The sequence below is a fragment of the Mustela erminea genome, chromosome 20 (assembly GCF_009829155.1).
Source record: "Mustela erminea isolate mMusErm1 chromosome 20, mMusErm1.Pri, whole genome shotgun sequence".
Lineage (NCBI taxonomy): Eukaryota > Metazoa > Chordata > Mammalia > Carnivora > Mustelidae > Mustela > Mustela erminea.
In genome coordinates this window covers 19,712,684-19,734,211 of record NC_045633.1, presented here as the reverse complement: position 1 = coordinate 19,734,211, position 21,528 = coordinate 19,712,684, and the positions used below count along the sequence as shown (strand labels likewise).

The 21,528-nt window shown below is 46.5% G+C and overlaps 1 long non-coding RNA gene across 2 annotated transcripts; it reads right to left on the bottom strand.

The window, feature by feature from the left end:
* Nucleotides 1–10,713: 10,713 nt before the first annotated feature.
* LOC116580476 lies at nucleotides 10,714–21,311 on the bottom strand. 2 transcript variants are annotated; one of them, XR_004281668.1, is made up of 6 exons: nucleotides 20,958–21,311; nucleotides 14,169–14,408; nucleotides 12,914–13,024; nucleotides 12,210–12,294; nucleotides 11,365–11,480; nucleotides 10,714–10,856 (listed from the first exon to the last, which is right to left on the bottom strand). It is a non-coding gene; the product is annotated as an uncharacterized LOC116580476 (long non-coding RNA). The 2 variants fall into 2 exon arrangements; XR_004281669.1 differs by having other exon boundaries at nucleotides 12,218–12,294.
* Nucleotides 21,312–21,528: the final 217 nt, after the last annotated feature.

The window sequence follows — 21,528 nt, the reverse complement described above, 5'->3', positions numbered from 1 at the left end:
ATGGTCGTTTGCTATGTCCTGGAAAAGGAAGATACTGTGTACCTTACTTGGACTTGGACTATAATTGCTCGGTTAGGCTTTGTTTTACTTTGCTCAAGTGGCCTTAAGAAACTCACCAGAGATTGGGGTGGATTAAATACCAGAATTTCTTAAATTTTCTTGGTTTTAGAATTCTTTTAAAAAAAATTTTTTTTTATTTTTTATAAACATATAATGTATTATTAGCCCCAGGGGTACAGGTCTGTGAATTGCCAGGTTTACACTCTTCACAGCACTCACCGTAGCACAGACCCTCCCCAATGTCTATAACCCAACCACACTCTCCCTGCCCCCCTTCCCCTGGCAACCCTTAGTTTGTTTTGTGTGTTTAAGAGTCTCTTATGGTTTGTCTCCCTCCCGATCCCTTCTTGTTTCATTTATTCTTTTAGAGACTGGAATTCTTGAGGTTAAGACTTGCAGGGTTGTCCTCTTCTGAGGCCCCTCTCCTTGGCTTGTCTTTGCCTAGTGTCTTTCCTCTGTTTCAGTGTCCTAATCTCTCTAAAGAGGACACCAGTCAAATTGGATTAGGGCCCACCCTAATCACCTCATTTAATATCACCTCTGTAAAAACCCATCTCCAGGGATGCCTGGGTGGCTCGGTTGATTAAAAATCTGCTTTTGGCGCAGGTCCTGATCCCGGGGTCCTTGGATCAAGTTTGGTGTTGGATTCCTTGCTCAGCGGGGATCCCACTTCTCCCTCTTCCTGCCGCTCCTCCTGCTTGTCCTTTCTCTCTCTCTCTGACAAATAAATAAAATCTTAAAAAACCCTCTCCAAATAGTCACATTCTGAGGTACTGGGAGCTAGGACTATAATGTGTGATTTTTTTTGAGGGGCGCAACTCAGCCCGTAACAGCCTTTCTTTTAGATACTGATGACAGGGACCCCTGTCCCAGTGAGGATCCTATACTAGCAACTTTCACTTTGAGTCTCCATCACAAAGACTTTTCCATTATCTTTCAGAGATCCAGGACTTAGAAGCTTCTTGGTCCACGTGAGCCATACAGTGTCTGGGGCATGGCAGTGCGGGCTTTAATTCTCAGGCTGTGGACACAGATGACTTTCTTAGGCCTCGTACTCTCGTGTGCTAAAAGAGTCTTTTACTCCATTCTGTACTTGGAAATAAGGAATTTGCTTCCAGGCGGAGGAGATGATGGGCAGATGTGTGTTTGGTTGTTTCTCCTGTCTCTTGGATCCTAGCCAGGGCTGGCTGGTGAGGTGTGACTTGTCATGGGCAAAGCCCGTGGAGGAAAGGGAGCCAGGGCTGCTGACAAAACTCAGCATGTGAGCCAGGAAGGAAGACAAAGCAGGCACTTGATTCAAATCTAATTTTCCACGCTAACCCTGATGGATTGTAAGCAGTGCTTGAAGTGCTGTGTGCACCCAGAACCTGAGGCCACACCCAGGTTCATAAAGAAAGAATGCCTTGATTGATATAGGATGCTGGCCACGGGCACAGGGAACAGTTTGGGGGCAAGTGTGCCATTCCTGCTTCTAAATGTGCCACTGCTGTGCACGAACCAGGTTGTCCTGTGCTACCCCTCCAGAAGCTTCTGGCTTTTCCTGCAGCTTTGGCCTTAGTTTGCTTCCTGGATAGAGGGATATTTTCAGGGTTCTGAAGGGCAAACAAAAAGGTGATAATCATTGATCTTTGGAGGCTGTAAGTAGCTTGTGGAGCAGAAGACCATTTTCTGATCCCTTGCTTTTGAAATCCCTCTGAGAGGTGACCCAGTAGAGCACATACATCCTATTATCACAGTCAACAAAACTGGTCACATGTAAGTGTCACAGAGGTACTAGCCCCAGAAGAGCCTTCATGTCTGGGACCCAGTATAGGGAAATTCTTAAAATAGTTTACAAAGCATGACTGGGGGAAGTGATGAAAATGCACTCATTGTCAGAGTTGGAGGCCCTTTATGATTTGGGGTTCTGCAGTGGCATATAGCCCCCCTTTTTTCCGAGTCATTCTAGAAGCACCAATAGCAGGGTGGCAAGCATGATGTTTATGCCAGTAATGCTATTGGCAGACATCATCAGTCCATCAGGATGCACTTGGTCTCTGCTGGTCTATGATCACCATTCTTTGCCAGGCCTGGCTCCAGATGCCCCTAGAGGAAGCCTTGCTTGATTAATCCCACAAGACATACTCACCCCAACTCCTCCCCCACCCCTCAGTTTATAACACAGTGGAGTTATTTTAGATTTCCAAGGCTCCTTCTGATCTAATTGTCTCCAGTTTCCACACCCTTCAGATTTCATCTTGGAGACTGACAGCTTCTTGTCTCTAGGTTGTCCTGGCTGTCAGGCTCCATGTTTTGTTGTGTGAAATACAGTGAAACTCTCTACTTCTGAATATGCCAATTTGTCTTTCATAATGCTCCAGGCAGGATTAGAGCCGAAGTTTGCCTTCCGATCTGCTGATAAAGCAAAGGCCTATTGCGGGAATACAAATATGGGTGAGCTTATCAGTTATCTACAGCTGAGTAACAAATTACCCCCAAACTTAGCAACTTAAAATAACAAACATTTACCGTCTCATGGCTTCTTTGGATCAGGAGTTGCACACTGGCTTAGCTGATATTCTGCCTCAGGATCTCTCTGGAGTTAGGATGCCAGCTGGAACTGTAGTCCCCTTGGAGCTTGGCTGGGGAGGACCCCTGTCTAGACTCACACATGAGACTGGTTGGGCTGTGAGCCTCAGGTCTTTCCTGGCTGCAGGCTGGAGACATGAGTTCCTCCACACATGGGCCTCTCCAGAGGGCAGCTCCTAGGTTATCAGCTTTCCTTAGAGCAAATAACTGAAAGAGGACGCCAAGAAAGAAGGTGCAGGTTTTTTGTAGCCGAACCTTGGAAGTGACCTCTCATTTCTTCTCCTGTATTTCTTTCATTAGAAGCAAATCAGTAAGTTCAGCTCAGACTTGAAGGGATTGTACAAGGGTGTGAATACCAGGAGGTGGGGATCCTTTGGGACCGTCTTAGAAGTTTCCTACTGTTATCAGAGTATAAAATGAAGTGGTTGGTAATAATGATGTTATTACAGAAATTAAGCACATATCAAATGCTCAGTACCATAATTAGAGACTTACATGGATTTTATGATTGATCCCTCAGTATAACACAAGGAGGCAGGTGCCACTGTCTCCATTTCATAGATAAAGAAATTGAGGCTTATAGAAGCTAAGTAACTTGCTCAGGATGTCTAACTCTGGAACCCAGGTTTTTGACCAGGTGGCCCTGTTGCCTTTGAACTACTGTGAGGGGTTTTCTTAGATACTGTCAAGAGCTTCAGAAGGGATTGTGCCCTCCGGGGGACACAAGAATGAAGAAGGGGTTGAGGACAGACCTAGAATTGTGGTCATGTGGCTTTTCTGTCACTTAACACTGTAGCCTTATGGATGTCATTTTCTCTTGGACTTCATTTTATCTCTCTGGAAAGTGGAGATGATCATGGTTCCTACATCCTAAGATTTTTTTGAGAATTTGAAGAGGCAGCACAAAGTTCCCAGCTCCTAGTAGGAATTCCTTGTGAGCTAGTTTTGCCTTCTCCCTGTTCCCTGATAATTTATTCTAATTCTGACAATTCTTTTTTCTCCCCTGAAGCACTTCCTCTAAGAATTGCTTTATTCCAGTCATTCTTTAAAGGAGTAACACTTAAAACCCTATAAAAATGCTGTGCAACGCAGACTGCCTTCCCTCTGGGGAGTCCCAGCGTTGGAGACTTGACTGTAGAGCTGTCAAAGTGATTGAGGCTAACTTTGGGTTCCATCCAGGGTCATCATACTTCCTCAAACTGCCCATGCTGGAGAGAGCATTTGGAGAGAGGAACAAGAGTTTCCATGAAGCTTCTTGTTCTCCCTCTGACCTCCAGCTTTGGATGTCTTGTCTTCTGAGCGAGGAGAGAGGAGCCAAGGGGACTAGTGTGAGCCTGTATTCCTACCAGCCATCAGTATTCAGCCCCATCACTATTTAGAGTGAACGGTTTCAAGTATGGACTCCCTGGCATGGGCAGACGGAGAAGCTGGAGGAAAGAAGGTTTGGGCAGATGGCAGCAGGTGCTTGGAATGCCCAACTGCCAGTTATCTGTCAGGTCTTCTTGATTTGGAGGAAACTATGCTCTGCTCAGAGAATTGCCTGGAGTGTCTCTATCTTCCCTGGTCAGTCTGTCAGCTGGTTCTCTCTCTGTCTCTCTCCCCTCTCCATCTCCTCCGCCCACGTCTACCCATGAGCATACACATGCACGTGCGTGTGCGTGTGAGTGTGTTTGTATGAGAGAGAGAGAGAGGAAGAGAGAGGAAGAGATTGTGAGTGCCCTTCTGGTTTTACTGGATTGGTCCCAGCAGACAGAGAAGACGTGGCCAGGACTCCATGCCCTTCTCATATTTAAGCATGAAAGAAACATTGGTAAGAGTTGGGTATTTTTTTTTTTCTTTCAACTTAAATTTTTCTTTAATGGGTTCTGGGGATTTAAGAATAAAATCCAAAACTCCTTTATTTTGCTTGATGGACGCAGCAACATCAGGACCCCTTTAATCTTGTCACCCTCATCTCATACCTCATTCCCTTCATCCCACCACTCTTGCCTCAGTGGAGATTTGGGGTCCCCAAAGTGCCTCCAGGCCTTTGTACAAGCTTGGTCTTCTCAGAAGGCTTTTCCCTAACTTCTCCCTATCCCTTTACTGTTAGAATTTCTGCTCATCATTCAGGGCTCAGCTTAGGTGTACCTTCCTCAGAGAAGCCTTCCTGGAATTTTCTGATTGGTCAGACTTTATATTACATGCTTTCAAAGGTTTCTTTGTTACCCCTTTCCATCTTGGAGGCCAATGAAGCTCTGACTAATTGCCTGTCTAGTGTCCAACTGCCCCACTGGATGAAGGCTCACTGAGAGTGGGGATAAGGACCATTTTGTTCTCTACTGTTTCTTGAGTTCTTAGCTCAGGGCTTGGGAAAGAGAAGATGCTCATTTATTTATTTTATTGTGCAAAAGAACGAAGTGCAAGAACTTAGAGGGAGTTTAACTTGGGAAAGGGAAAAACTTGGATGGAGGGAGGGAGCCAAAGATCTTACAGGACCTGGCAGCATGGATTGGTTTTGGGCCACTGTGGATTATTGGGTAGAACCTCAGGATGAGGTGGGCTTGGGCCCTTTTTTCTCTTCTAGATACTCAGGTCTGAATGGTCTGGGCCCGTTTCTTGTTCTGGGATATTTAGAGACGTTCTGGGGAAATGGAGGCATTAGAGCCAACATTACTATCCCTGGGGTTGTCTTGTGTGCTTGAGACAACGACGTATGGAGGAGTCTAAGGAGCAAGACTGGGATGATAGTTACGTTTTCCAAGCTGCCAGAGCTCATGTCTACCTTGCAGGCACAGTTTTATCAGACCTCTCCTTGTCCTCGGTGTCCTATGTCTTTGGTGTACATTATCTCCTTGAAATGATGACTCTAAAAAAAGGGATGATGATGATGGTGATGGTGGTGACAGTGGAGGGTGATGGTGATAGTGATGTTGGCGATAATGGATAATGGTAGTGTGATAGTGTCGCTAAAACTCAAGTGCTGATTTAAATGTCCGTACTCTGCCAAGCACTTCAAACACGTTATCGCCTTTGGTCCTTGAAAAGATATTTTCTGGTAGTTTCCATTTTTGGTATTTACAGTTTAATAAAGAAGTGGTTTCATAATACAGTGTGGTCACCTAAGTTGCCTAAAGCTGCACTGCTAGGAAGTGGCAGATCTGGGTCTGATTTCCAGTTCTGCAGGCAGAATAGGGAGAAGGTTGGGGATTTATGCATTATGAGAGTCCACATTACTGACAGCCTCCTACAGTTTTTTCCCTGACTTCTGCTCTCCTTTTCCTTGTCTGTGCTCCACTCTGTGCTTCAGGTGAACAGTCGGGGACTATGGGTTAAGTTGAGAGCTGTTAGCTTTCTTGGGAGAAGATAGAAGACAAGGAATTGAGCATAAACATCCTTAATGCCCAGGGCCTGCCCAGAGGGCTAGGATCTAAGACAGTGGCTTAAGTTGTAACAAAACCGGGTGAGTTAAAAGCACAGTTCTGAAACTAAGCAGACTTGGGTTCAAATCCAACCCGAAGTCCTAACTGGCTGTGTGACCTTGGGCAAGATGATGTCCTTGTCTTTCCATGCGATTTCCTTGTCTGTGAAAAGGGGGCAGTGGTGCCTACTCATAGGGCTGTCATGCCATGTACTAAATCTGTTACATATTGGCTGGTGGTATTGTTATTGCTATTATTATCTTATGAGATCAGAGACACTCTGAGGAGGGGAACCAACATTCCTTGAACTCTATTATGTGCCAGTTCCTGACACAGTGACTGCACTTGGCTCTCATATCAATCCTGCAAGATCAGTGATTTCCCTGTGAAGTAGATCACTTTCTAAGAGGTCAGATACCTTTCTCAAGGTCATGCAGCTAATTAAGCACCAGAGCCGATATGTGGAACTCAGTCTGAGCTCCCAAGCAGTCTTCTTCCTTCTACCAGATCCGGGCATTCCAGGGAGCTGCCAGCCTTTTTGGCACTGCTGTTGCTAAATCCTAGCACATCTCATAGCCCAGAGCATCTGGAAGGAGGTCAGACTTAGGCCGGCACCATTGTTTCCAACTGTTCTCAGTCTTGGTGCTGCCAACAGCCTTGACCTTGGCCACCATCTCTAGAATCAGAAGTCCATGAGCTGTAGCCACTGGCCTGGCATGAACTTGTCCCCTGCTTCTCCATGTGGCAGAGCTGGATGGTTCTAAGGAGATGGATTCCTACTACCCCTCTGTGATCACCTAGTATTGTGAGTCAGGGAAAGGACTCCCTCTTGTATTGTCTATTTTACTTTGGTAGAATTAACAGCTACTGATTACATTCTAAGCCAGATACCACAACTGCATGAGGTGGGCGTTATCACCTCATTTCACAGGACAGAAAATGGAGTTTAAGTGCTGTGTTCAAGAATACCTGGCTAGCAGTGATAATACTAGGACTTAACACTTAACCCAGGTTGCCCTGACTCTTATCCACAATGCCTTTCTCTGTGTGAGGCAGAGAAAAGGGCGCTGAGAACTCAGCATTGCTATGCTGAGCTCTCTTCCAGGTGGAATTGTTTTGGGATGCTGAGAGCTTCTGAGAATGGATTTTCTAGCCCGCTGAGGTACTGAACTGAGGGCTGGCAGAGGTGAGTGTGGCCAGGCCCTGCCCTGGCTCCTCCAGGCACTCAGCCTGTGAGATCAGAGCAGCTGCTACTCTCCAGGCAGCCCTGTAACTTCAGGGAGGCTGGACCAGCCAGATTCCAGTCAAAGCTGGGAGAGGAGAGTTCATGAGGCTGCTGCGCCCCCTGCAGGCCATATGCTGGCATTGCATCCACCTCTACACGGAGTTTTGCTTTTTAATACCCTTAAAAAAAATCTTGATGTATAGTATACACATATAAAAGCAGACAGTCTCGAGCGTACAGTTTGATAAGATATCACACGATGACTATATCTGGGACATCAGCACCCCAGAATCCCCGCCATCCCAGCATTAACTTCTAATGCCATAGGTTAGTTTTGCCTATTGTGAACTTCATATAGATGGAATCACACGGTATGAGTTTTTATATCCTTTTTTGCCCACAAGAAATGCATACATATATTTATCCAATGATGTATACTAGAATGTTTTAGCAGCACTACTCACAGTAGCCCCAAATCATTGGCAGAGAATGGGTAAAATCATTGTAGTGTATTTATACAATGGAACTCCTACAGTGATAGAAGTAGATTAACCGCTGCTATGTGTAACTGCTCTAATGAATCCAAATTCTGGTTGGTGTCCACATGCCTTTTTGACATGTCCCAGGAGCTGTTCTGGAAGCCCTGAACTAGACCTTGAGAGTAGTGCCTAGGATGTTCTCAAACTGCTGCTGTGGGCCCAGCCAAAGTCAGTATGGGAGCTGGTCCCTGAGGACTGCTCTTGCACTATAAACATCCTATAGTGCCATTTTTCTTAAGCCTACTGTAAATTAGAATCACAGGAGCTTTAACAACCAAAAACCAAATGAAAAGTGTTGCCCATGTCCCATCATCAGAGATTGAGTCATTTGGTCTGGGTAGGCTCCCAACATTGGATTTCTTTCTTTCTTTTTTTTTTTTGAAGCTTCCCTCATGATTCTAATGTGTGGCCAGAATTGAGAATTTCAAACTGGTTTTTGGCCCAGCAGCAACAGCATCGCCTGGTTGCTGGTTGGAATTACAAATTCCTGGGTTCCATCTCAAACCTACTCACTTAAAAAACTCTAAGGTGTGGGGTCTGGGAATCTGTTTCTGTGGGCCCTCCGTGGAACGCTGCTATACAGTCAAGTAGGAGGACCCCTGCATTACCCCTTTCTCTCTCTGCAGATACTGAGGGTTTCAGCAGGGATTTGTTGGATGAGAGGAACTCAAAGATCATAGGCAGTCTGTTTCCAGCTCTGATTAAAGCCTTTAATACCCATCTATTTTATCCCTGTTCGCTTAGTACTTCATGTGTGTCAGGCCTGGTGCCCACTGCTCGGTGTGTGACCTCATGGAATTTTCAGTCTAATGAGGGAAGAGACTGTCACATTAAGACATGATTGCAGTAAGAACAAAGTACGTAATGCTAAGAATGCTTGGCTGAAGTGGGAAGCACCAGGCAGGTCTTCTCTGAAGGGTGTAATCTCAGCTGAGACCTGAAAGTGAAGAGGACTTAACTGAGGAAAGTAGAACAAAGAGCATTATAAATGGATAGAGAACAGCATTTTTGAAGGCCCTGTGGCCAGAGGAGCACATCTTTGCATTTTTGGTCAAATGAATGAGCCTTTTGGATGAAATGACATTTACCTCCTGCTAAACCATCAACTGTCAAAGTGGGGTTAGGGACTTGGCACTTTCCCTCTGACCTTCAAGCAGTGACCTTTAAGGGAGGAGAAAGCTGATCTTGATTGTCTCCATATTCACTGTGGCAGCCTATTTACTTCTTTCGACCCTGGAGCATAGATCAGGGATTGGTATACTATGGTCCATGGGCCAATCTGGTCCATTGCCTTTTTTTTTTTTTTTTTTTTTTTTGTAAATAAAGTTTTACTGAAATACAGCCATGCCCATTCACTTATGTATAGTCTATGGTTGCTTTCATGGTATAATGGAGTTGAGTGGGTGTGTGGACTCTTAGCCTCAATGATTCTTAAAACTCAGATCCCCCAAACCTCCAGTGTTGCTCTGGTCTTCTTGCTCAAGAAAAACCCTCTTTCCTGTTTTTTTCTCCTCCTGTAATAGCTATCTGTACCTTAAGGTATGAGGACTTAGAAAGAATGAACTTCTATCTTGATATCACACACACACACACACACACACACACCATTGCCTCCATCAGCCTAGCAAAACTTGGCAAAGTTGCTACCCCTGTTGGCTTACCCCAGTGCTGATCGAGTTAACAGAATTTTTTCCACAGACGCCCAGGTTGGGTAAATGTAATAAGAACTGAGAGTGATGACAATACTGATCTGGGCAGATTGATAGATCAGCCCAGATTCCTCCCCAGTGAGGCCCTGCTGGGTGTTGATGCAGCAATATGTTTGCCTGCTCTGCTTATTAAAGTTTAATATTTGAAAACTTATTTTTCGTTTTCCATCAGAGATCTTCTTGAACACAAGAGGTAACCACACTAGAGACTGATTAAATCTTTCCTTTATTCACAAGGGTTGGAGGGAAGGTGTTTCTGCAATGGTAGCCAAAATATGAAATTAATCACCCTGTCTCATTTGTGACTTTTCCAAAAGAGACGGTGGAAGAGGAGAGAAAAGAAAGAAAATAGAAGGATTTCAAAGGGCAGAGATAAGTAGGCTTCTCATGAGGCTTTGGGAAGATTCGAATGAGGTGATGGGCTTCATGGTGGGACAAGAGATGGGGCCCCAGTACAATGACTCTGTGTTCTGTCCTCTATTCTTGATTATGTGCCATGGTGTCCTAAGGGAGAGGGATGAGTCCTTGTCAGAAGTCCAAAAGGGAGCTGAGTCTGAACTCTCCATACACTTTTTTCCCACAGTTCTATGCCATCTCATTGGTGAATCTTGTCCTCATTGAAAACCTCTTCCCTAAATCCAGACATTTGGATTCTAATCTTGCCATTAGACTCTGCAGAACATGTGACCTTGAGCAGAAACTTGACTTGTGTGTCAAAGGAGAGCTGTCAGACCCTGACCTGCCTACGTCAGGGAAAGCGTGACCAAACTGAGCACTAGATGTATCCTCGCTTTCTTTACACATGCACAGAATGTGGCAGTGATGAATTATTCTGGGGGTGTTGATGGATCTTGGGTAGGTGCCCAAGATCTTACTCTGAGAGTTCCTGCTTTGGAGTGCATAGGAGAGCTGATGACAAGGGTTGTGGTCAGTGGAATGGGGGATGTGGACAGGAGGTCTTTGCCATGGGCCCTCCACTGAGGTCTCTTAGAGACAGCATGTTCCTGGGGCCTTTGAGCCAATGGCAGAGGAGACCGATCCGCTTGGCAGTCACTGGGCATGTTTGGGTGGTGTTAAGGGATTACAAGTAGTAGAAATGGGGTTAAGAAGGATCATGATGAAAGCTGACCCTGCTGGTAGTGCACTGGGAATTTGATGCCATCTCAGTCCATTTGGGCTGCTGTAACAAAATGCCATAGACTGGGTGGCTTATAAATAACAGACATTTATTTCTCTTGGTGGCTGGAAGTCCAAGATTGTGGCAGCAGCAGATGGGGTGAAGGTGAGGACCTGGTGTCGTCTTACTGTGTCCTCACGGGATAGAAAGGCTGAGGGAACTCTCTGGGTCTTTTTTCTAAGAGCAGTAATCCCAGTCATGGGGACTCTTCTCTTATGACCTAAGCACTTCCTCAAGATCCCACCTCCTAGTATAATCATCTTGTGGGTTACGATTTCAACATACGAGTTTGGGAGGACAGAAACATTTGGTTCATTGCAGGTACCCAATAGCTTTTGGTCGCTGGGCATCTAGGGTGGGCCAGTTGAGAGATTTCAGAGATAAGGATGGGTAAAGGTGATTAAAAGCCCCAACAGCAATATGGTCCTAGACTAACCCCTCTCCCTGCCTGTTCATTATGTTCCAAAAATACTCAGAGTCTCCTAGCTCCCTGTAGGCATCTTTGCTTATTTTCTCTTCCATATCTTCCCATGTCTGGCTCCTTTTCACCATTCAGTCTGGTCTCAGACGCCCCTGGGTCTGAGAGACCTTTGCCTCTACTCCGGCCTCTCTGCTCCCACTGCATTTCAGCACCCAGTTTTATCCCTTCATCTCACATATCACAATTGGTCATTCTGCTACTTACAGTTCCTCCTGATGGACGTGTGGGAACAAATGAGGATCTATCTTGTTTACCGCTTTGGACCACACGGCTGGTGTAGAGCGAGTACCCAGGATATGAATGGGAAGTAGCAGGGATCGCTTTTGGAAGAAATGGTTTTGCTTTGAACCCCCTGCTTTGCCAGAGAGTTTGTGGTTATTACATCTTTATTTGCAATTGGCTGCTTCATTCCTGTGTTGCAACTCATTTCAAGTTAGAGATCATTTTCAATTAAAAAGCACATAAACCAAAGCAAAGCACTAATACATTTCTGCTCAGCAGAAAGACCCAGATCATGGATTTTATCATTTGCCACCATTGATTTTCCATGAGTAATAATTACATTTTATACACAACATCTGCACTAAGTGGTATTTATATGTGCAATTATCTGGAGTAACTTTTAATGTTAAAACATATTTTTTTAGGGAGGGGTAGGTTGAGCAAATTGAATTTTTTTTTTTTTTACTTTTGCCATTGCTTTTTATCCAAACAATGCTCATTCTCATATGAAATAATAATTTAGCAATCAGAGCCTGAAATGGTTTTATAAATGAAGTTTGAATTGACATTTCTACCAGCTGGGATGGTAATTTTCAGCTTTCACCAGGGTTGGTGAATTTAGATCCACTCCTGAAATTTACTTTGCTCTTATTATCTTTGAAATCCTCTGGGGTTTTTACTCCGATAACACAGGTACTTCTTTCATCATGCTGGGTATTGTCCCTGCTGTGAAGTTCTTGGCAAACCTCCCTACTCTTTAGCTTGGCATTCAAGGCCTCTTGCAACTGACACATTTTTTGTAGATTCAGAAAGTACTCGTGCCTCACCTATGTACCTCGTGTTCCATGCGCTGGGAATTCAATGGGGAGGGAGACCGGATTTCCTGCTCCCCTCCTGGAACTTGCAGTATGGCTGGGGAGACAGACAATTAAGAAGCAAATTTAAGCAAGAGAGTTTACAGATTCTGAGAGTTGACCCAGGAGAAACAGGGTGTTGAAATAGTTTGGGGGGGAAGGATGATTTGGTTGGCTGGGTGGTTGATGAAAGCATCTCTGAGAAGGTAGCGTTTCTGAGCAATAGAAAGTAATTCATTAGCTCGAGTGAGTGAGCCTGAGGAAGAGCAGTCAGAGGCCAGACCCTGGAGGTCAGTGAAGGTCTTGTTGAGAATTGAATTTTATTCTAAGAACAGGGATTGGGAACATTTAATTGGTGATGGCATTGGATGAGTGTTAGTCATTGTTCACTTTGTTTAATTTGTGATTTTAGAAGGTTACACTGGCTACTCTGGGAATGTGTCTGGGGTTGGGGAAGAAAGATGTAGCACAAGGGAGATCATTTGGGAGGCTGTGGCTGTTTGGGCAGGAGATGGGGGTAACTTGGGCAAAGGCTGTTGACAGTGGGGATGGAGAGAAGTGTATGCATTTGAGAGATGGATACTCGTCTTCTGATGTTCTCCTCTGACAGGTGGTCCAGCAGATCATGCACATCATCTCAACATGGGATCATGGGTCTCCTGTCCCTCACTCTCTACCTTCCACATGGCTTCTTCCCCACATGCTGTCCTCATGCTTGGCTCCACAGTCTCTCTTCCGTGAAGCCTCTGGCAATAGTGGGTCTGGTGGCCTCTATTTTTTCTGAAATGCTAAGTTAGTTTTGGTGTTAGTTAGTTAGTTAGCTAAGTTAGTTAGTTCAGTGTTGGTATGTGTAAGTGGCTCCTGGGAAGCTCGATGAAATGCGGATTCTAGGTCCCAGCCCTCTGAGGATTCTGCTTTACTGTGCCTTTCCTGGCCCAGGATCTGACTTTTCAAAAACAACTCAAGTGATGCCAATGGTGGGAGCCCAGTCTGGCTCTGTTCTGTCCTCTACCATTTCAGTAAGTTTGTTTTCTCTTCTGTTCTAGATTTTAAGCCGTCTGAGGGTAGAGCCAGGTCATATTTTATGTTTGCACCATCCTCCACCCCCATGCCCAGGTCTAATGCTGTGCATTGAAGAGGTGCTCCATTATCTGTCTTCTTATAGATAGAAAAAGCAAGAGAAATCACCACTGTAGGTTGTGTGGCTGGTCAGCCTATCCAGGCACAGATGGACTCACCCTCTGTTTCCTTTGCCGGACTTGCTTTGCCTGGGCCTCAGATTCCTGCCCCCTTAAACTTGATAGTACTTACTGATAGTTCAGGTCCCCTTCACTGATGGACAAACAGAGGCTTAGAGAGATTGGATCACTTGACCAAGGGGCAAATGAAGATTTGAACTGAGGAATCTCTGACTTTAGGATCCACCTTCCTAATAGCCACTCGTCCTATCCTTCTTGGATTTTTTTAAAAAAGATTATTTATTTATTTATTTATTTGAGAGAGAGAGAGAGAGAGAGAGAGAGAGAGAGAGAGCATGAGGGGAGAAGCTCAGAGCGAGAAGCAGACTCCCCGTGGAGCTGGGAGCCCAATGTGGAACTCGATCCCAGGACTCCGGGATCATGACCTGAGCTGAAGGCAGACGCTTAACCGGCTGAGCCACCCAGGTACCCTCCTTCTTGGATTTAGACATACCAGGTACCAATCTCTTGCTGTCTCTCCTCTCTCTATCCTCACAATTCACTGGATCTGTCCCCAGGGAGAAAATAGTAGGTCTAGTCCCTCAAGTATCAACCCTTAAAATATTGGCAGGCAACTGCCAACATTTGATTTCTTTGACTTTTGCTGTATGTCGCATCATGACTTAGTTCTTTCCCACCCCTGGACACCTTCCCAGACACACCCTTATTAGCTATGGTCCCTCAGGGCATGGACCCACATTTGGATGCTCCAGCTCTGGTGCCGTTGAGGTGGAATGGTCCTGTCAGTAGATAGCAAGGGAGCCTCTCATTCCATGAGCTTCTGGGGCAGTAACTTCTTCCCCATACAGCTGATTCACAGGCTTGCTGCTCTACCTGAAGCCAGCTTCCATCCTGTAGTTATGAGTTGCCTTTCAGATTGCTTTGTTTGCTCCGTCTTACCTACCTCATCCTGTCCCAGTCTTTGAGAAATAGACTATAAAGACAAGAAATGTGTGATGAAGAGAAGTTACATCCCAGTGGTTTCTCTCAATGACCAGCCATCGTAATTTTTAATATTTTTTTCCAGCATTTGCTTTGAACATTACGTGAGTCTTACAAATGAAAACATGATATTCATTTCCCAGCCAAGCAGACTCCCAAGTTTCTAAATCAATAAATAGCTGAACAACTCTATGTTTGCCCTGTCCATCAAATGAAAGGGTTGGTTAAGGGTGGAGGGAGGGAGGCAGGGTGAACCCTGCATGTTAAGAAGGTTGTCTTTGGAGGCAAAAGGGGCTGGGTTCAAACCCCAGGCTGGCTTTGTCTAAGTTACTAAACTGCTCAGAGCTTCGGTTTTCACATCTGTGACACGCAGGCCCTAATAACCTCTCCCTCCTAAGTTGCTGAAATGTTAAATGAGATGGTGCCTGCAGATCTTTAAACACAGCGTGTGGTACATGGTCAGTGCACAGTGAATGTCAGTCTGATTATTGTCATTACTGGGAGAGACAGGCAGGTGATCAGCAGTGGGGTGAGCAGAAGGGGGCTATGGGCTTGGCTAAACCAGAAGTGGTAACGAAGAGGGGCTTTTCAAAGGAGGGGGTGAATGAGATGGTGCAGAGGGCAGCAGTGTGGGCAGAGGGATTGGAATGTCCTCACGGCATCAAGAGAGGTCTTGATGCCCTTCAGTCCCATAGGGTGGAGAGCTGGTCTTCCCTTATATTTGGTGTGTTCAGTGGATGGGGCCCCTTCACGGGAGGGGTGGGGAGAAGGCTCTTGAATCTTTTCCCCAAGCCTGGCCTGAGAGTATTGGGTCTTCAGTGTCAGATGGCAGACTTTGGCTCCTGGGGCTCCATTTCTCCCCAGAAGTGTCCTGCCCTGTTTCTCCAGGTCTGGCTGGAGACATGCCTTGTGTTGCAGCTGCTGTAGGTGGCAGCAGATGCCTGACAAAGCTCATCTTCTTTCTAGGGCGGCGAGAGGGGAGGAAATGTAATCAGAACCCGGTAGCCTCCAGCCTCTGTTATCTCCATAGTGGTTAGACAAGCTGAGGGGGTTAGAGCAGGCAGCAACCATATTAACAGAATTCTCTATTGAGTTACAGCCCTTCTGCAGACGTCTACGGAGTCTGCAGCGTGCCGGAGGCTGTCCCCGAGAGTTGGATCTTTATCAGATCGACTTGTGTTGGCTCCAGACTCCCCTGCCTCAGGGGACCCTGAGAGATAGCCAGAGTAGGAAGACCAGGGCACAGACGCTGAGACGGATTAAGACCTTGACAGACCCAGTCCCAGAAAAGATGACTCCCCACTATGGGTCATGCACTGAAATGCAGCAAAGGTCTGTCCTTGGCCATGACAGGTGCTTCAGTTATTCCATATACAACTGTCAAGTACACACATCTCTCCTAAAGTATTTTCTCCTTCTTCCCTGGTGCCCCACGGATTGTTTAATTTCCTTATCAGTCAGGGGCAATATAGCCCAGTCTGCCATTTGCCGCTGTGTGACGTTGGGCAAGAGAATTAGCCCCTCTGGGCTGCAGTTTCCTCCTCTGTGAAGTACCTCATACGTCTTAGCTCTTACTTTTGTTCTTATGGGAGGATCTGAAGAGACCTTTGGTTTTGTGGACAAAAGAGTAGTACCTACGTGAAGTTGTCCTCCACTCCCTAGCCCACTAACTTTCTTGTTTTTGTAGCAACTTCATTGAGATCTAATTCACGTACCACACAATCCACCCATTTAAAGTGTACAAGTCTTTGGTTTTAAGTGTATTCACAGTTGTACAACCATCCCCTCAGTCAATTTCTGAACACTTTCATCACCCTCAAAAGAAACACATACCCTTTAGTCTCCCACTCTCCATCGCGCCTGGCCACACATCTACTTTCTGTCTCTGGATCTGCCTATTCTGGACATTTCCTGGAAAGAGTCCGTTCTTTCTTTGCTGGGGGTCAGCTATGCCCCTCGTCACCAACATAGTAAGGGAAGCTGACTTATCCATTACCCCTGGGGCTGGTTTGCGGCTGCTTCCCCAGCACCCCCCTCTGATCCAGAGGGGACGATGGTGGAGAAAACTCGTCAGCCAGGCCTCATTGCTCACAGCACAAGCAGCTCGGCTCCAGATTACTCATTTCAAACTGAATTTGTGGCTCTGCCAAGAGCAGCAGAATCCCCAGAGCATGTAACCTGATTACTCCCACCCCTGTCCCAGGCCCCGGAGTCTGGAGCACACAGCAGGCAGTCTCCCAGGACTGACAGCTGCCCAGCAAGCCAGGGCCTGCCAGGAGCCTGCTGGGCCTCCGACTCTGCTCGGAAGTGCCTGCCTAGCCTGGCCCCGGGCTCCTGGATAACAAGGACAGCCTTGGCTTTTGTCTTCAGGCCACTGAGACAGTTTCCTGCTGCGGGGGCCACTGGTCCTGATAACAAGCTTGGCCAGACTCACTGTCCACATCAGCAGGATTCTAAAAATGCCTCCTTTCATGGCCCGGGTCTGAGCAGGCTCTGGGTTAAGCCCTCTATGTGCATGGTTCTTTGTGGAACCCCAGCACTGTGTCTAAGAGAGAGAGCCCCTGTGGGGCCTGTATGAAGCAAGCCAGGCACCTACACAAGCAGGTATACTGTCCCCCATTTGCTGAGCACTTAACTGGGTGCAGGCGCTGTGAAGGTGTTGACTTGTGTAACGTTCCCCACAACTAGATGGGTAAAGAACAATGATTGGGTCCACTTACAGATGAGGATGCGGTGGCAAGGTTGGAGCTCAGAAGAACCAGACACTGTGACGGAAGGGTACATGTGGACCCCAGCAAAGATGGAAGAAAGCCATTTCTATGAAGCATCCGAACCTGGCAAATCCATAGGGACAGCGTGTAAATTAGTGGTTGCTAGGGGCTAGGGGTGAGGGGGCATTTGGTTGGTGATAACTAAAGGGCACAGGGTTTCTTTTGACTGTGACTGTGCTCTAACATTGTGCAGATGCTTGTGTGACTTTGTGAATACAAACAGGAAACTGTCTCAGTGGCCTGAAGACAAAAGCCAAGGCTGTCCTTGTTATCCAGGAGCCCGGGGCCAGGCTAGGCAGGCACTTCCGAGCAGAGTCGGAGGCCCAGCAGGCTCCTGGCAGGCCCTGGCTCGCTGGGCAGCTGTCAGTGGGAGACTGCCTGCTGTGTGCTCCAGACTCAGTAGAATACACTCAGTAGAAACCACTGAGTTGTACACTCTAGATGGGTGAATTGTATGGTAGATGAATCATATCACAATAAAGCTATTAACAAAGAAGAAATGAAGAACTGATGTTGTAGGCTGCAGGCTACATAAACTTTTGCTATCACCCCTTGAACCCCAGTTAAAACTTAAAAATTTTCATCTTCATATTTGGCCCAAGGGTCATTGGGGTAATCCTGAACTCTAGATGGCCAGAACTGTTGGATCAAAGCCTCAATTTGCCCTGCTCTGTGCCTGTTGTCCTGTTTCTCCTGTGTTGCCACTTAGAAAATCCCAGGGAATATTTTGTCTTTCAGATGCAGCTCTGCATTTCTACAGGGTCGGGAAGAGTCTGGGGTGGTTTTAATCCATCCAGCTGGTACTTATGCAGTACTTGGGGTCTGAGACTCAAGGGACCATCTATGTGGGTGGGCAAAGACCCTCAGCCTGTGGTCCTCTCTCCTTTGGAAGCTTTTGCCCCCACAGTGGTGTAGCTTTTAGGAGAAGTCTGCCCATAATCACTCTCTGGTACTGTGCTGAGTACTACCTCGCCTGCATGGGTTCCTACATTGGATTTTGCAGAGAGGGTGCCTGTCCCCTTTTAGTCCTGAATTGTATGACACAAGACTTTCTTACATGAAGGGCAAGAGAGAAGAAAATCCCATTCTACCACTTAAAAAAAAAAAAAAGATTTATTTATTTTACAGAGAGAGTGTGCAGTGGGGAGGGGCAGGGGAAAAAGGAGAGAGTCTTAGCAGACTCCCTGCTGAGTACAGAACCAGATGTGGGGCTCAGTGTCAGGACCCTGAGATCATGATCTGAGCTGAAACCAAGAGTTGGATGCCTCTCCACTCTTGAAGCCCATGGCTTTTGAGGGGCTGGTTGGGAATTCTCTGTAGCGGGGTATGGTGCATTCTTCCCAGAGTTTGGTCCAGGGATCCAGGTGTGATACCGGATGGGCTGAAACCTCTGTCAGCCAGGAATGATCTGCCAGCAAACCAAATTACTGCATCATATCTCTGTATGCTGGAGACCTTTTCTTACCGTCCCTCTCCCCTCTGGTCTGAACTGTGGCTCCCAGACCCGTGTGCATTCCATTTGGGGAAGGAGGGAATATGTTGCCTGAATTTCAGGCTGGCTCTGGGAGTCCTGGGTCCTGAAACCCAACCAAGAATGAGAATGAGGAGCTCTGCCTTTGTTTTTGAGCCTACACGGTTTTGTATACCATGGGTCTGCTGACCTGGCTTTGAAATCAGTAATCTGTTCTCTCCCCTAGCATGCTGGGACTCTAAACCCTCTCATGTCGACCTTCCTGCATTCAGACTGTGCCTGCACAGTATGCTTGGGCAACGTGTCTATAAAGATGCTGGCAGTGGTAGGTACATAGATTTAGGGTGGATGGATGCTGCTTATAGACCCTCTGCCCAGTCTCTTCTTGGCTTTGTCCTTTTTTGTCCCCATGGACTCAATCTCTCGTCCTCCCTCCCCCAGTATCCTGGGCCATTCTTTCTTGGTTTTGTCCCAGTCATCCAAGCCCAGGTAGGTGAAGCCAGACCAGAGGAAAACAAACAAATTACAAATGTCCCCAGTGCAAAATGAATATAAATAAGTATGCAGAGGCTTCTGCTCACCCACTGATTACTCACACACTGCTCCAGAGGCGTCACTGGCCTAGCTCAGCTCCATGGAAGTTAATGATAAATTAAACCTATTAATCACCCCAGGCAGTGGGGCCAGCCTGAGCTTACACTGGGCAGGTAGGAGATGATGCAGCAAGAAGGGGAGTGTGGGTGCTTTACAACATCCTAGGGGTGAGGCAGCACCTTGACTCTAAGATCCCCTTTTTGTTAAAGTGTTGTAAGTTCTACCCGATCTGTACTATTTGATACCCTGAATATTTCAGAAGCTGCCCACCTTGGGAGGGGGGCCTAAACCATTCCACGATTAGAGATTATTTCACCGTCTTCACATCCTCCCTTTGCATCCCCCCCTTCACTTGACACAGTCTGGCCTCCACCCCTACGTTGTTCTAGTCTTGAGTCAAAAATCCCTTCTCTGAGACTGCCAGATCTAAGTCCTGTTCCTTTCTCCAGGTTTGTTTTCTTCATAGTGGATCTCTGGAGCTCAGCTGCCTGGGTTCAAGTCCTGGCTCTGCCATTAGTTGTGTGTAAGTGCTCTGTGCCTCAGTATCTCCATCTTTCGAAGGGGATTGGTACATGGCTACTTTGTAGGGTTTCAGTGAGAAGGAAGAGCACAAATTCAAATTAAGTGTTTTGAGTAACACCTGGCACAGAGTAAGTAATGTTAGCTGCTGTGGCTTTTACCACCATGACTATTGTTACTATTCTTGCCCTTATTGGGCACACCATTTGGTGTACATCTTTCTTTGTAGGCATTGACTGTCTGTCATTGTGTTCCCTGTCAGAATGTAAGCTCCATGAGAACTAGAATGTTGTCTCTGTTCTCCCCAGTTTCTCCACTGGTGGGCAGCCCATGTGGATAATGAGTGGTAAATGTGTGGCGAATGAATGCACCAAGGAATTGGTGGGAATGGTAATGAATGGGCAGCTTCCCAGAGGGCTGGAGTTGGGCAGGGAGATCCACATGCTCTATTTTGGGGAATGAAGATGACATCTGTTATGGGTTGAATTGTGTACCCCAGAAAGATACGCTAAAGTCCTAATCCCCTGTACCCATGCATATGACCTTATTTAGAAACAGAATCTTTGCAGATGTAATCAATTACAATAAGGTCATACTAATGACCCCATCTTAATGATTGGGTTAGGGCCCACCCAACTCCAGTGGATGGTGTTCTTATTAGAGAGGAAATTTGGACACAGAAACATAGGGAGGACGGTCACATGAAGACAGAGAGACTGGAGTGATGCTTCTGCAAGGCAAGGATTGTTGGGAGCCACTGGAAGATGGGAAGAGACAAGGGGAGGTTCTTTCTTACAGCTGTCAGAGAGAATGTGGCCTTGCTGACACCCCGTTTCTAGACTTCCATCATCCAGAACTGAAAGAGAATGGATTTCGTTTTTTAGGCCATCTGGTTTGTGGAGATTTGTCATGGCTGCCCTAGGAAACTAATACAGTATCCATGCTTGGGCACAGTGTCCTGTGGGGGTGGGGAAGAAGTGGGAGTGGTAGCCCAGCTCAGCATGTTAGCTCGTTTTCTTTTGCTATGCAACAACATTATACAAAATTAGCAGCTTAATGTAACACACTTTTATTATCTCACAGTTTCTGTGGGCCAGGATCTGGGCATGGCTTGGCTGGTTCTCTACTTTGAAATTTCCCAGGCTTCAGTCAGAGTGTCAGGGCTGAGGTTTCATTAGAGTCTCACCTGGGTGGAGTTCCATCCCCCATATCTCTAAGACTGAAAGCCTTGGTTCTGGGCTGGGGTTTGTTGGGGGCCATCCTCTGTTTCTTCCATCTTAACATGGCTTCTTGTTTCATGAAAGCCAGTGAAGGTGAGATAGTCCCCAGCAAGGTGGACGTTGTTGTCTTCATGTGGCATAATGACCTTTGCCATCTTTTATTCATTAGGAGGAGATCACAGGGTCTACCCACACTTAAGGGAGGGGATTACATAAGGCATGACCCCCAGGAGCTGATGATCGTGGGACCACCTCAGAGTGTGTCCGGCACAGTCAGGATGGCAAGGTGAGAGCTGGCCATACCACTGGCATCTGGTAGGATTGTGTTCCTCATAGTCAAGGAGACCTGGAGGCAGTTCCTATGGCAACTGGTAGCCTGGGGGATTCTTCCATGTCTCTCAGGCCATGGGAACTGTGGATCTTTGCACATTCCTCTCAAGCTGCAGGTACCTATAAACTTGAAGGTCTTACTGTTAACTGAGCTTTTCTTTTTCTCTTAGTTATACCTTTACTCAATCAAATTGAGCACAGCTATAT